The sequence below is a fragment of the Syzygium oleosum genome, unplaced genomic scaffold, assembly GCF_021117445.2.
Source record: "Syzygium oleosum isolate NSW1041296 unplaced genomic scaffold, Sole_v2.1 Sole_v2.01, whole genome shotgun sequence".
NCBI classification, from domain to species: domain Eukaryota; kingdom Viridiplantae; phylum Streptophyta; class Magnoliopsida; order Myrtales; family Myrtaceae; genus Syzygium; species Syzygium oleosum.
The window spans coordinates 3,436,457-3,450,450 of NW_026607485.1; the positions used below are offsets into that span (position 1 = coordinate 3,436,457).

The window sequence follows — 13,994 nt, forward strand, 5'->3', positions numbered from 1 at the left end:
GAGCTAAATTTCTGGTCCTACAACACTATAACAGGGACAACAAATTTTATGATTTACGGTGCACATATCCCTTCTTTAAAATGAATATATCAACTTCAACAAGACAAGGAAATCAGTAAGTTTTGAACTAGTAATTATAAGGCGTTACCCCGAAGGGAGCCATTCCAGAAATTCTCGATGGCCAAGGCCTCAACCTAGGCCAATGAAGGTTTGGAAATAGTTTTCAAACCTAGATATAAATAAAATAATAATGAAACGACTCCGAAACGCAAAAAAAAAAACGCAAATTTCACGGAAAACACTTTCACCATCAGAATAGTTTTTGCCAAAAAAACCCATCTAAACGACTTCGAAACGCCAAAAAAGGACTTGCGTCATAGCCAAAGGTAGTGTTTTTGGATCAGTGGGCCGTTTCCACTTGACCGACCAAATTTTAGCTAATTCCGATCACATTTCACCTCATTCCGACCAAATTTCAAACGAATTTCAACTAAATTTCAACCCAAATTCGATCAAATTTCAGTTCATTCCGATCAAATTTCAACCTAAATCCGACCAAATTTCAACCTAAATCCGAGGAATTTGATTATGTTTCTGTTTCGCCCACGAACAGAACAAAATTCGTGGGCGAAGCAGAAACAGAACCATTCTGTTTCTCCCACGAACAGAATGAAATTTGTGGGCGAAACAGATTGGGTCTGTTTCGCCCACGAACAGAACCAAATTCGTGGGCGAAACAGACCCAATCTGTTTCGCCCAATGTCCAACAGCAGACCCAACAGAGAAACAGAAGCAGAAGCGCAGAAGCAGAAGCAGACCCAAGCAAACAACACAAATAACGCAGACCCAACACAAACAACAGAAGCAAACGTCCAGAAATAACGCCGAAAACCAGACCCAAGCAAACGTACCTCTCGCTTCCCCACAGAAGCAGACCGAACACTCTCGGAGGACGATCCACGTGCTAGGTGTCCTCGCTTCCCAGCGTCCGCCGCCGAAGAACGCCGAGAATCGCCCCGAAGAACGCCAAAGAACGCCAAAGGATGCCGAGAATCGTTCGACCGAGAGAGAGACAGAGACAGAGGCAGAGAAGATGGAGAAGTTCAAGAGAAGATTGGTTCGATCGTGACAGAGAAGAGAAGAAACCCTAATTTCTACCCGCAACCGCACATGAAGACGACGCCGTTTTGTTAATTTCCGCTGAAATTAGCCACGGATTAAAATTCGTGGCTAAAATCCGTGGCAAATTAGCCACGGATTTAAATTCGTGGCTAATTCCGTCGCAAATTAGCCACGAATTTTAATCCGTGGCTAATTTGCCACGACATTAGCCACGAATTTTAATCCGTGGCTAATTTGCCACGGATTTTAGCCACGAATTTTAATTTTGTTGTTGCAAATTCGAATCGAAATATAAAATTAGCGCGGCAAACCCTAATATTTTTAAAATTTGTGGCTAAATCCGTGGCAAATTTGCCACGGATTTAGGCACGAATTTTAAAACAATGAATTTTAGGCGGTTTGGACTTTTTTTAAAATTCGTGGCAAAATCCGTGGTAAATTTGCCACGGATTTTGCCACGAATTTCATGAAAAAATTACTTAGGCATGTTTGTGGGCATTTTTTATGCAATTCGTGGCAAAATCCGTGACAAATTTGCCACAGATTTTGCCACGAATTTCATAAAAAAATGAATTGTAGGCATTTTATGAAATTTGTGGCAAAATCCGTAGCAAATTTGCCACGGATTTTGCCACGGATTGCATAAAAAATATACTTAGGCATGTTTGTGGGCTTTTTTTAAAATTCGTGGCTAAATCCGTGGCAAATTTGCCACGGATTTTGCCACGAATTTCATAAAAAAATGCCCACAATTCATTTTTTAGGAAATTCGTGGCGAATTTGCCACGGATTTTGCCACGAATTTCATAAAATGTCCATAATTCATTTTTTAGGAAGTTCGTGGCAAAATTCGTAGCAAATTTGCCACGACTTTCATAAAATGCCCATAATTCATTTTTTAAGGAAATTCGTGGCAAATTTGCCACGGATTTTGCCACGAATTTCATACAATGCCCACAATTCATTTTTTTACGAAATTCGTGGCTAAATCCATGGCAAATTTGCCACGGATTTTGTCACGAATTTTAAAAAAATGCCCACAATTCATTTTTATGAAATCCGTGGCAAATTTGCCATGGATTTTGCCACGAATTTCCTAAAATGCCCACAATTCATTTTTTATGAAATTCGTGGCAAAGTCCGTGGCAAATTTGCCACGAATTTCATAAAAAATGAATTGTGGGCATTCTAGGAAATTCGTGACAAAATCCGTGGCAAATTTGCCACGAATTTCATAAAAATGCACACAATTCATATTTTTATGAAATTTGTGGCAAAATCCGTGGCAAATTTGCCACGAATTTCATAAAAAATGAATTGTGGGCATTTTTTAAAATTTGTGGCAAATTTGCCACGAATTTCATAAAAAAATTACGTAGGCATGTGTATAGGCATTTTTTTAAAATTCGTAGCAAAATCCGTGGCAAATTTGCACGGCTTTTGCCACGAATTTCATAAGAAAATGTGTGTGGGCATTTTTTATGAATTCGTGGCTAAATCCATTGCAAATTTGCCATGGATTTAGCAACGAATTTCATTTCTACTAGCCTACACACGCCTAATTCATTTTTTTTCCCGACAATAACGTTTCATTAACAATAATAGCAATAATAATAATCAACAACAACAATAATAATAATAATAATAACAACAACAACAACAACAACAACAACAACAATACTAATAATTACGACAACAACAACAATAATAAATATGACAACAACAATAAACTCTTGTCATAAGAATAATAATAATAATTACGACATAATTAGTAAAAAGTCTCAAAAATCTAAATCTTCATATTCACCTTCGTCTTCATCTTGATCTTGATCTTCTTCTTGAGCATCATCGTCGTCGTCGTCATCATCATCATCATCATCATCATCATCATCATCCTCATCATCCTCTGTCTCAAAATCAGATTCCGCAACACCTTCTAAATTTGATTCGCGAATTTCAGTTAGATCTACATCTATCATTGCTCCACATGGATCTCGTAGAGTAAGAATGTTATATTCCTCAGTTTGAACCGCGTTACAAACTTCCTCTTGTTAATATGCTGTATCCTTCCAGTGTTCCTCGATTTTTCTTCGTGCTTTGATTTTACATACAGCCCACCAATCAGCTTTGTCACGTTTCAAATTAGGATATGATGCATAATATACTTGAATTGCTTATTGTGCCAACACAAATGGCTCATATTTCATATACCTTTTCTTGTGATTTATTTCAACCAAATTAAACTTCGTATGCACCTTCATTCCTTTGACGGGGTTGAACCACATGCACTTAAATAACACAACCCGCATTAATGGTCCGGGGTACTCTATCTCGATGATTTCATCCAACAAGCCATAAAAATCATCTTTTGAACTACCACAATTGGATGACCGAACACACATACCACTATTCATTGTGGCTTTTCCCATTCCATATTCTTGAGTGTGAAAATTATACCCGTTTATGAAATATGCTGGCCAAGTTCGTATGCTTGACTATGGACCCCATGATAGATAATATAACAATCTTTGCTCTTCAACTTGATCATGATTACTGTGAACCTAAGATCACACATGCAAAGTCAATAATATATATTTAAATGATGTATAAAATATTGATAACTTGGTTTTGGTCTATAGGCAACTTACATATGTTTTGAACCATGCTGCAAATTGTTCATCGCACAAACGGTCAAACTCATTTGGTAGTAGTCCATACATTGAATTTTGAAAAATCCTATTAACAATTTACATTTATATATTAGTAAATATTTGACACGCAATACATATATTTGCAAATATACACTTACTCGAAGTATGGCTCCACTTCTGGACAGTTTAGTAAAATATATGTATAGGCTGTCTGCCGTTCTTCGCCTGTTAAGCAACGAAACTTACATGCGCCGCTTGGTCGACCGAGATAATTGAAAATAGAGAATGATTTGCAATTGGGATCGATGTGACCCTCATCATTTCTTCCTGCTCTCCGCCTCTTGCACTGCACGTGCGGCTCAAAATAGTATGATGCAAATGTTGTCACTTTTTCCACAATATATGCATTACAAATTGAAGCTTCAACACATGCCTTGTTCTTCACTTTTTTCTTCAAATAATATAAGAACCTTGTTGCAATAGAAAGAAGTTTATCAGAACATAATATATAATAAAGTATTTTGAAATTTATTTTGAAAAAATTTTCACCTCTCAAATGGATACATCCATCGAAATTGGACGGGACCTGCAACTTTGGCCTCATAAGGCAAGTGAACTAAGAGATGCTCCATTAAATCAAAAAACGATGGAGGAAATATCATTTCTAAGTTGCAAAGAATAATTGGAATGTCTCTCTCCAGTTTCTCCATGTGTGATGCTTTTAACACTGTTGAGCAAATATCATGAAGGAAATTACTTAACTCTGTAATGGCGCCCCATACAAAGTTTGGTAGAAGTTCCTTGAAAGCTATTGGAATTAGTCTTTCCATAAATATGTGACAATCATGACTCTTTAATCCTGTCAACTTGCATTCGTTCAAATCAACACATCTCCCGATGTTCGAAGCATATCCATCAGGAAACCGTACAGATTTCAACCATTGACAAACGACTCGTCTCTGCTCCTTATCCAATGTATAAACTGCTTTTGGTTTTGATCCCCTGCTTGCTTGCATCCACATCTAATGTTGGCCGATCACAAATATCTCTCATATCTTTTCTTGCATTCAAGTTGTCTTTTGTTTTTCCTGTGACATCCATCACAGTATTTATGACATTGTCGAAAACATTCTTTTCAATGTGCATGACGTCAAGATTATGATGAATAAGATGGGCTTTCCAATATAGTAGATCCCAAAATATACTGCGTTTAGTCCACTTATGTGTACTTCCGTACGCACTAGTTATGCCATAAGGGTTTTCAACAACAGTTGGAAAGTCCTGCACTCGCTCCCATATTTGATCACCGGTCAACTTCAATGGTGGAGGAGTTCTTTCAATCCTATTCCTGATGAACTCTTTTTTATTCCTTCTGAATGTATGATTCATCGGTAAAAATTGTTTGTGACCGTCAAAATAGCTGAGCTTCTTACCATGTCTTAATATGAATGACTTCGATCTCTCCAAACATATCTGACATTCTAAGATCCCAGCTGTACTCCATCTAGATAACATTCCATATGCTGGAAAGTCATTTATCGTCCACAGAAAAGCAGCATTCATTACAAATGTTTGATTAGTAGAAACATCATACCTAACGACACCTTTATTCCATAGCCGTTGTAACTCTTCAATCAATGGTTGCATATAAACATCTATCAACTTTTTCGAATTTTGCGGGCCAGTCACGATCAATGTCAAAAACATATAAGGTGTCTTCATGCACATATCGGGTAGAAGATTGTACGGAGTTAAGATAACTGGCCAACATGAATAACTTTTTCCTGATTTTCCAAATGGGGCAAATCCATCAGCACAGAAATCTAACCTGATGTTTCGAGGCTCTATCGCAAACTCAGGGTATGTTCTATCAAAATGTTTCAATGCCTCTGCATCTGAAGGATGACACATTAGACCCTCTTCTGTTTCATGATTTGCATGCCAAGTCATGTGTTCAGCAGTGGCTTGAGACGCATAAAGCCTTTGCAATATGGGGATTAAGGGCAGATAAAACATTTGCTTGCATGGTCTACGCTTCTGATTGTGACCCTGCCTTCTGTTAATCTTGTACCTAGGTTGGCTATAGAATTTGCAAGATTCTGCATTTTCATCATCTCTCCAATATAACATACAACCTCTACTACATACATCAATCCTTTCAACTGGAAGACCTAAGTTATCCACTAACTTCTTTATATCGTAAAAACCACTTGGCATGATGTTATCACGAGGCATTGTTTCTCGCATTACTTCAACGAAAGAGTTAAAGCAATTCTCAGACACATTATGCTCTGCCTTGATATTTAACAATCTTGTTGTCACTGATAACTGAGTATGGTTATCACAACATGCCCATAAAGGTTCATCTGCTGCTTTCAATACTTCCCAGAACTGATTAGATATAAACGTTTCATTACACACATTCTCATCAAAACCTGTTACTCCTATCTCTTCTAATTGTTCTAGTGTAGGAGTCAAACTAGTACTTGTATGATTCGAATCTGAAATCACATTCTGACCAGCTGCATCAATCATCATCCTCTGGTATGGGTTCAATTGGTCATAATAGCTACATTCTTCCCTAACTGAAAATTGGTCATTTATTCGATATCCTTCATCAGATATAAATGGTTCACCATGACAAGTCCAATTATAGTAGTTCGGAGTAAACCCAAATCTACAAAGATGTTCTCTAACTTTATCACACACATGAAATTTACTATTACTGCACTTGTTACACGGATACCGTAATTTATTTCCATCCATCAACTCATATTTACTACTAGCAAAGTCCAAAAATAGTTCCAACCCAGTACGAAACTCATCGGTCAATCCTCGACGTCCAGGTAAGTTCTTATTATACATCCAAGCCTTGTCTCTTTGCATTGTGTCTATATAAAAATAACAAAATCTCGTAAAATATTAAAACCATAAAATTTTCTTAATTAAAACCATAAAATTCTAAAAATTAAAATTTTATTTTTGACGAAACAATTACTTTGAAATTGAAAAAAATAAAACAATTATCATGTCAAGAAGACTTACCCAAGTATTTGACTGAAATCTTTGTAGTAGAAAGTACTCAATTTGATGAGAATTGCAACGTTCACTTCATCTGCGAGACTTTCAAATGGACACGTACCTACAAAAAAAAAATGACTTCAGATTTTTTTTTAAAAATAATTTTTTTTTCGAATTTTTTTTTCCTACATATTTTCTCTAACGTTCACTTTATTTATTTTTTTAAAAAATAATTCTCGCCGGTCCGGCGACCGGCTGACGCCGACGAGTTGGACCTCGCCGGCTATGGGCGAGGTCACCTCGCCGGCCATGGCCGAGGTCAAGCGGCGGCCTCGCCATGGCCGCTGTTGGACCTCGCGGCGAGGTCCAGCGATGGCCATGGCCGCTTGACCTCGCTGCCCAGATCTAGGCGCCGTTGGACTCGCCCAGATCTGGGCGAGGCCGAGCGGCCATGGCCGCCGCTTGACCTCGCTGCGACGGCGAGGTCCAACGGCGGCCATGGCGAGGCCGCCACTCGACCTCGCCTCCCAGATCTGGGAGCTGTTGGACCTCGCCGCGAGGTCCAACGGCGGCCATGGCGAGGCCACCGCTCGACCTCGCTGCCCAGATCTGGCCACCGTTGGACCTCTGCGTCGAGGTCTAGCGGTGGCGGCCATAGCCAGGTCGCTCGGCCTCGCCCAGATCTGGGCGAGGTCCAGCGGCCTCGCCCATGGCCGGCGAGGTCTCGCTGGTCGCCGGACCGGCGACCGGAGAAGAAGTTAGGAAAAAAAAATCAATAAATTAAAAAAAATTCGAAGCTAGCAATGAATAATTTTGCAACGAACCGTCTTCGTCTCAAATTAGCCACGCCACTTACCGGTAGAAAAGCTTTACCGAGACTGATTTGCGCGCGTGCAGAGAGTTTTATCGAGAGAAATGAAAGAGGGAGAGGAAGGGAGAACAGCGAAGAGGGATATGAGGAATTAGCAGGGAGAGAGAGAAATTGGGTCTACAAGTAGCGAGGGGGACAATTAGCGACGGATCTATTTTTCGTCGCAAATTAGCGACGAATTTCTTTTTCGTTGCAAATTACGTCGCAAAATTAGCGACGAAAAAAAATAAGTCACTAACTCCGTCGCAAATTAGCAACGAATAATTTTTCGTCGCAAATTCCGTTGCAAATTAGCGACGGATTTTTTTCGTGGCAAATTCCGTCGCAAATTAGCGACGACAAATTTTTTCGTCGCTACATCCGTCGCAAATTAGCCACGAATTTTTTTTCGTGGCAAATTCCGTCGCAAATTAGCCACGAATTTTTTTTCGCGGCAAATTCTGTCATAAATTAGCGGCGACCTTTTTTTTCGTCGCAAATTAGTAACGGAAAAATATTCGTCGCTAATTCCGTCGCAAATTAGCCACGAATTTTTTTTCGTGGCAAATTCCGTCGCAAATTAGCCATGGATTTTTTTCCGTCGCAAAATTCGTCGCAAATTAGCGACGAAAAATTATTCGTCGCTAATTTCCGTGGCTAAATCCTTGTTTTTTTGTAGTGTTGGGATTAAGTTAGATTGACCTACTTAATACTTTTGAATTGGTTAGTTGATGTTTATTAACTTAGTTTGAATGTTCAACCTGATTGTGATCAAGTTTTGATGATGGCATGTTGAGATATTGTGTTTGCTTGACTTAAATCAATAAGTACTTTCATTTGTAAATAGTGTTTGATCGACTTCCCAAAAGGTTTGATCATATATTAGATGAGAAAAGTGTATAAATGTGGAATTTAGACTTGGAAATGATATTCACGTGATTCTGATGAAGTGTTGGCTGACTAATAGTTTTACCGTTTTTATCATTTAACTGATTTCTGACCAAATTTCAAGTTTTTGTTAGTCATCGATTTCTATAAAGTTAGCAATTTTTTATCAAACTGTCGATCTTCTTACTAGTTTTGCCAATTCTGACCTTTTTGCTGATTTTAATCATCTAACAAATTTTCTAACTAAATCGATTCCTGACCATCTTACCATTTATTAACCAATTGGCTGATATTCCAAAGTTATCGCTTTCTAAGTACCAATTCCAAGTTATCGATCTTTCTTTAGGTGCCTGTTACGACTAGTGCTATCACCTAGAGGGGGGTGAATAGGTGATTTTACCAAATTGGATGATTTAAACGTGCAAAATGAATATAGTCGAGGTCAACAACTCGTATAATCAATATCAGATGGATGCGTATGACAAACTTATATATAAGTTGTCGCCAGATGATTGCGTCTGATGACTAAGACGATGTTTTGACAAACTCATTTGATAGATATATATGCAGTATAATCTCAGCAATAATAAATGAAAGTTTAGGGATAGAGAATACTGCACACAGATCTTTATAATGGTTCGGCTTTGTTAAGCCTATGTCCACTCTCCATGCTGGTAGCCTGTTGACTGTGTTTCACTATTGAATCACCAAAATATTACGAGAGCAGTGCTTCTCAGATGATAGACTACACTATCACGTACACTCTTCACTCAAGTAATTTTCTTTCTGAAATCACAATGTGGAATACAGTAATCACAAGTGTGTAAGATCGAAGCTTTATGAAGACTTTGGAATTCTCGATTCTAGTTCTTATTCTTGTACGACATTTGCACTCCTTTTATACTCCTCTACTTCCAATCTATCTGTTGGACAGTTTTCAGAGAATTGATCTCCAAATCAACCCGTTGGAGAAACTTCCCAAAAGAAAATACATAACCGTTAGAAGAAGAACCATTATCTCCAAGTGATTTGATCGTCCATATAATCAAATCAAGGTTTCCATAAATGTAGTTCTTCGTGTTTAAGGAACAATCTTGTGATTACCAATTAGGATATCTTGATATATCAATTTGATTGTCCTATATAAACTTGTCAAAAATAACACTTATTGAATCTGACAAGTAATTATGAGTCTGATAACAAAGTCCTTTCATCGACTAAGTCTTATGACTCAGTATTTACCTGCATCAAATAACTTAAGTGTAATTGTGGTCAATAAATGGATTGTTTTGTCTTTCTTCAAAACTAATTGGGGATTTTCCTCAACATTCTCCCCCTTTTGATGATGACAAAACTATCCATATGCTTTAAAAAATATTTTTGTGAACAAAAATAGTCTATTTAGAGGATATGACATTTAAAGCATATAAAACAATGTTAATTTCTGAAACAAGCATAATATTCCAATATATCAGTTCATTCTGCCGCTCACGCCACAATCGTATTCATAATCTTTATAATACTTCTCCCCTTTTTTGACATCAGAAAGGATTAATACCATATAAAAGCATAATCAATAAGAGTTCAATATAAGGGTTCAACAACCAGTTTCGAATCATAGTTCAACATCTAAATGTCAAAGTGCACACCAAGTCACAACACATCAAAAACAAGTATCAAACGCGGAAACTTTTCTCAGATTACCTCAGAGAGATTATCTCCTCTTTTTTAATGGTGACAAAACTTTCCATGCAGATATATAGATTTTGAGATAATTTTGAGAAATATAATTAAATATATAATGTAGCAACTATTCAAGATATTCTATATGAGCAGACATGAGATTTTTAAACTCTGTTCATGAATAAGATAAGGCACAGAATATGATTTGCATTTAAGCGAAGCGCGAAATCTGAACCATAAAAATCTGAATCACTGTCTGTCTCTTTTCCTTTGCATCCAATAGTCTGCATATCAAAACATATCATATCTGCATATTTGAGCATATCAAAGCATATCATATCTGCATATTTCTCCCCCTTTTTATCAACATCACAAAAAGATATAATCACAGCTCAATATTATGCATCAAGTAAATATAATTAACCAATAAGCACGTATGCATATTTACATTCTCTCTTCAAAATATATTTGGCATATATTCATCATCTTTCACATATATTCAATATAGCTCATGTTCTGTAGAATCAAATATCATATATATCAACGAACACGGATCCACATAATAAATTTTACAATCTTTTTGTCATAATAAAACGATAATGTAAATAAGAGATTTGTATATGACAAAAAATAAGGTAAATATAAGAAATACTAACCTTGATTATACAGAACTTAGCAAGTTCTAACATACATTACCTTTTCTTGCATAGTAATCATGAGCGATAGAAATTAAATCAACTTTATCTAGGGTTTTTCCATACTTGATCTATGCTCCCCCTCAATTTGGTGCCATTTTGAGATGATTCCCATTTCTTTTGCATTTTTCACTTTTTGCTCTTCATACCTTTTTGTTTTTCTCCCCCTGTCGTCAAGATAGCTTTTGCGAATAGCTTTCATTGCGGCTTGTGCACGTTGAAGAGAATATTTCCTTTATTTTCTTTGTAGCAGCAACATCTGTCACGCCCCGCACCCTACGAGCGCGCGGTCATCCCTTGGTGGTCGATCATTGAACGCGACGTCCCAGGACGCGTCGCCGACCCAAATGAAACACCCAACAATAAAAGCAAGCGGAAGCGAAACTAATTAACCCAGACAATAAACAACGACAAAGGGATAGTGCGAAACAATAATTGCATACCATCATAAAATAGTCACTATACAAAACGATAACTCAGACTACCAATTTAGAACCACAGTTTTCAAAAGGGGGCGGTGGTTGACAAACTTATCTCCTCTACAAAAGGTACTCAAAAGACAGGGTAAATGATCTATTCTTCAATCCCTGTGGTGCTCTGGCGGCGTCTCCGAATCAATTACGGTCGCGGATCTGAAATGGTTATATAATAACCGTGAGAACGAGTCTCAATAAGCAACCCCCTAAACCCCACGTAGGCCAATGCGTACCCAGACAAGTCATACATGCAATCTACCCCATAACATATAAAATTAGCATAATTGTACTTACCTCGTCATCAAGTCCATGCCAACTCTACACGTTGGTCGTCACGTGATAAGGCAATAATATTAATTAAATAACACATCACAAATCGCTCAAACACCAACCACGCTTTCACTCAATCACTCCAACTAATTCAACCAGTCAATTCAATCACACTCAATTCGCATGCGTGGCCGAGCAACTTTCTCACGACCTCCCGGGTCCTTTCACACGGCCGCGTCAGCACGCCTCGAGGCCGGCCCTCGAGATCAAGCCGGGCTCGAGTCCGCGTAACCACGCCTCGGGACATTTCTCTCGACCCGCGTAACCACGCCTCGAGGTCCTTACTTGCCTTTCTAGCCACACCGCGTAACCACGCCTCGGGTTAGCGGCCACCGAATCAAGCCGGGCTCGGTCCGCGTAACCACGCCTCGGGACATTTCTCTCGACCCGCGTAACCACGCCTCGGGTCCTTACTTGCCTTTCTAGCCACACCGCGTAACCACGCCTCGGGTTGGCAGCCCTCGAATCAAGCCGGGCTTCGTCCCTCACTGGACATTTCACACTTTCCCACGACCCGCGCTACTGCGCCTCAGGTCAGCCCTCAGATCAAGCCGGGCTTTTCTCATGCACATGCACCACAATACAAAATTCACCATGCTCTTAGTCATATAAATCAATTTCAATCACCACCCATTCACCAATGTTAATCTAGCACGCCACATCAGTCAACTCAATTCATGCTCCCGACATCGGTCCACCGACCCGACATTCAAGTCAACACATTCAATAAATTCCAATTCACCCACAAGCGCCACGTCAATTCAGTCATGCTATTTACCTCAGTCAATCACTAAATTAGCCACACAATTATCACCACAATAATTCATCAATTAGGCACACTCAATCTAATTAGCCCATGCCTAAATTAATTCCTAACCCGGTACTAATCACATCCTAAACAAGTCTAAAAATACCCAAAGTACTAGGTAGGATTTAGGAAGTCACTTACTTGGTTTTGGCCCGGAGAAAATCGGCTCGGGCCTAAAATGGCCCGGGTGAACAGTGCCGGACTGGGCGCGGGCACGGGCCAACGGGCGCGGTGGCCGGCCAAGGCGGGCACAATGGCCGATTCGGCGTGCTGGCCAGCGGGCGCGATGGCCGTGCGGCGTGCCAAGGGGGCGCACGGGCGAACGGACGGGCGACGCGCCTAGTCGGACGGGCGGCAGCGCCACAGTCGGGACGGGCGCGGCCCGGGCGAGCTCGGCCACGGCGGCTCGGCCATGGGCACGGCCCTCGGCCACGGGCACGAGGCTCGGCCACGGGCTCGGGAACGGGCACGGCGACGGGCGCGCGGCTTGGTCGCGTGGGCGACGAGCCGGCGCTACGGCACTGGGGCGGGCGGGTTTAGGGGGCGGCGGCCGGGGCGGCGGCCTGACAGCGGCGGCGGCAGGTGAGGTGAAGGGAGAAGAGAGTGGCCGGGGGTGAGGGTGAGGGTGAGGGAGAGAGAGAGGAGGCTGAGGTGAGGGTGTGGGACCGGGCGGCGACCTGTGTGGCGACGGCGACTGCAGCGGAAGGCATTCTGCAAAGGGCGGCGGCGACGTCTGGCCGGACAAGGCGGCGACGGGCGGCAGCGGCGACGACGGGGGCGGCTAAGCGGCAGCGGCGGCTCGCGGCGGCTGAGCGGCACGGCGAGCCGAGCTCACGCGCTCGGGAGGAGGAGAAGGCGAGTCGGTTGGGGCTGCCGGGCGACACGGCGGCTCAACGACGGCGCGGGGAGGACAGCGGCATCGGCGGGCTGGTGGGGCGGCGTTAGGCGGAGGCGGAGCGGCGGTCGAGCGGCGGTCGGCGAGCGGGGCACGGCGGAGCGGAACGGTCCGGGGAAAAGAAGCCAACGAGGAAGAAGAAGCGGAGAAGAGAGAAAGAAAGGAAAAGAAAAGAAAAAGAAAGAGGAGAGAGAGAGTTGCATGGGGAAGGGGGGGGAAACGTGCGCATGGCAGGGGGTGGGACGTGCGCGGAGGGGACGTGCTCGCGGCGGCGAGGGAGGGAGGAGAGAGAGAGAGAGAGAGAGAGAGAGAGAGAGAGAGTGAGACTCAAAGTCAAAGCTCTCACTCGAGTGCGATCCAACGGACACGGTTCAAACCCGAAAACGATCTAACGGTCCCCTATAATCCTAATTAATAATATAGGAAAATGGCCAAAATAAAATATGCCAAAACACACCACGAGGAGGTCTACGGTCGAATTCGCACCCGGTCCAAAAATCCACTTTCTCACTATTCCTAATCGCCTCGACGCTGGCCACAATAATATCGACACCGTCCAATTTATTTCGTCCCGA

The 13,994-nt window shown here is 41.3% G+C and overlaps 1 long non-coding RNA gene across 1 annotated transcript; it reads right to left on the bottom strand.

The window, feature by feature from the left end:
- Positions 1–2,941: 2,941 nt before the first annotated feature.
- On the bottom strand, positions 2,942–5,062 carry LOC130140725 (uncharacterized). Its single transcript, XR_008818710.1, has 3 exons — positions 3,932–5,062; positions 3,771–3,858; positions 2,942–3,683 (listed from the first exon to the last, which is right to left on the bottom strand). It is a non-coding gene; the product is annotated as an uncharacterized LOC130140725 (long non-coding RNA).
- Positions 5,063–13,994: the final 8,932 nt, after the last annotated feature.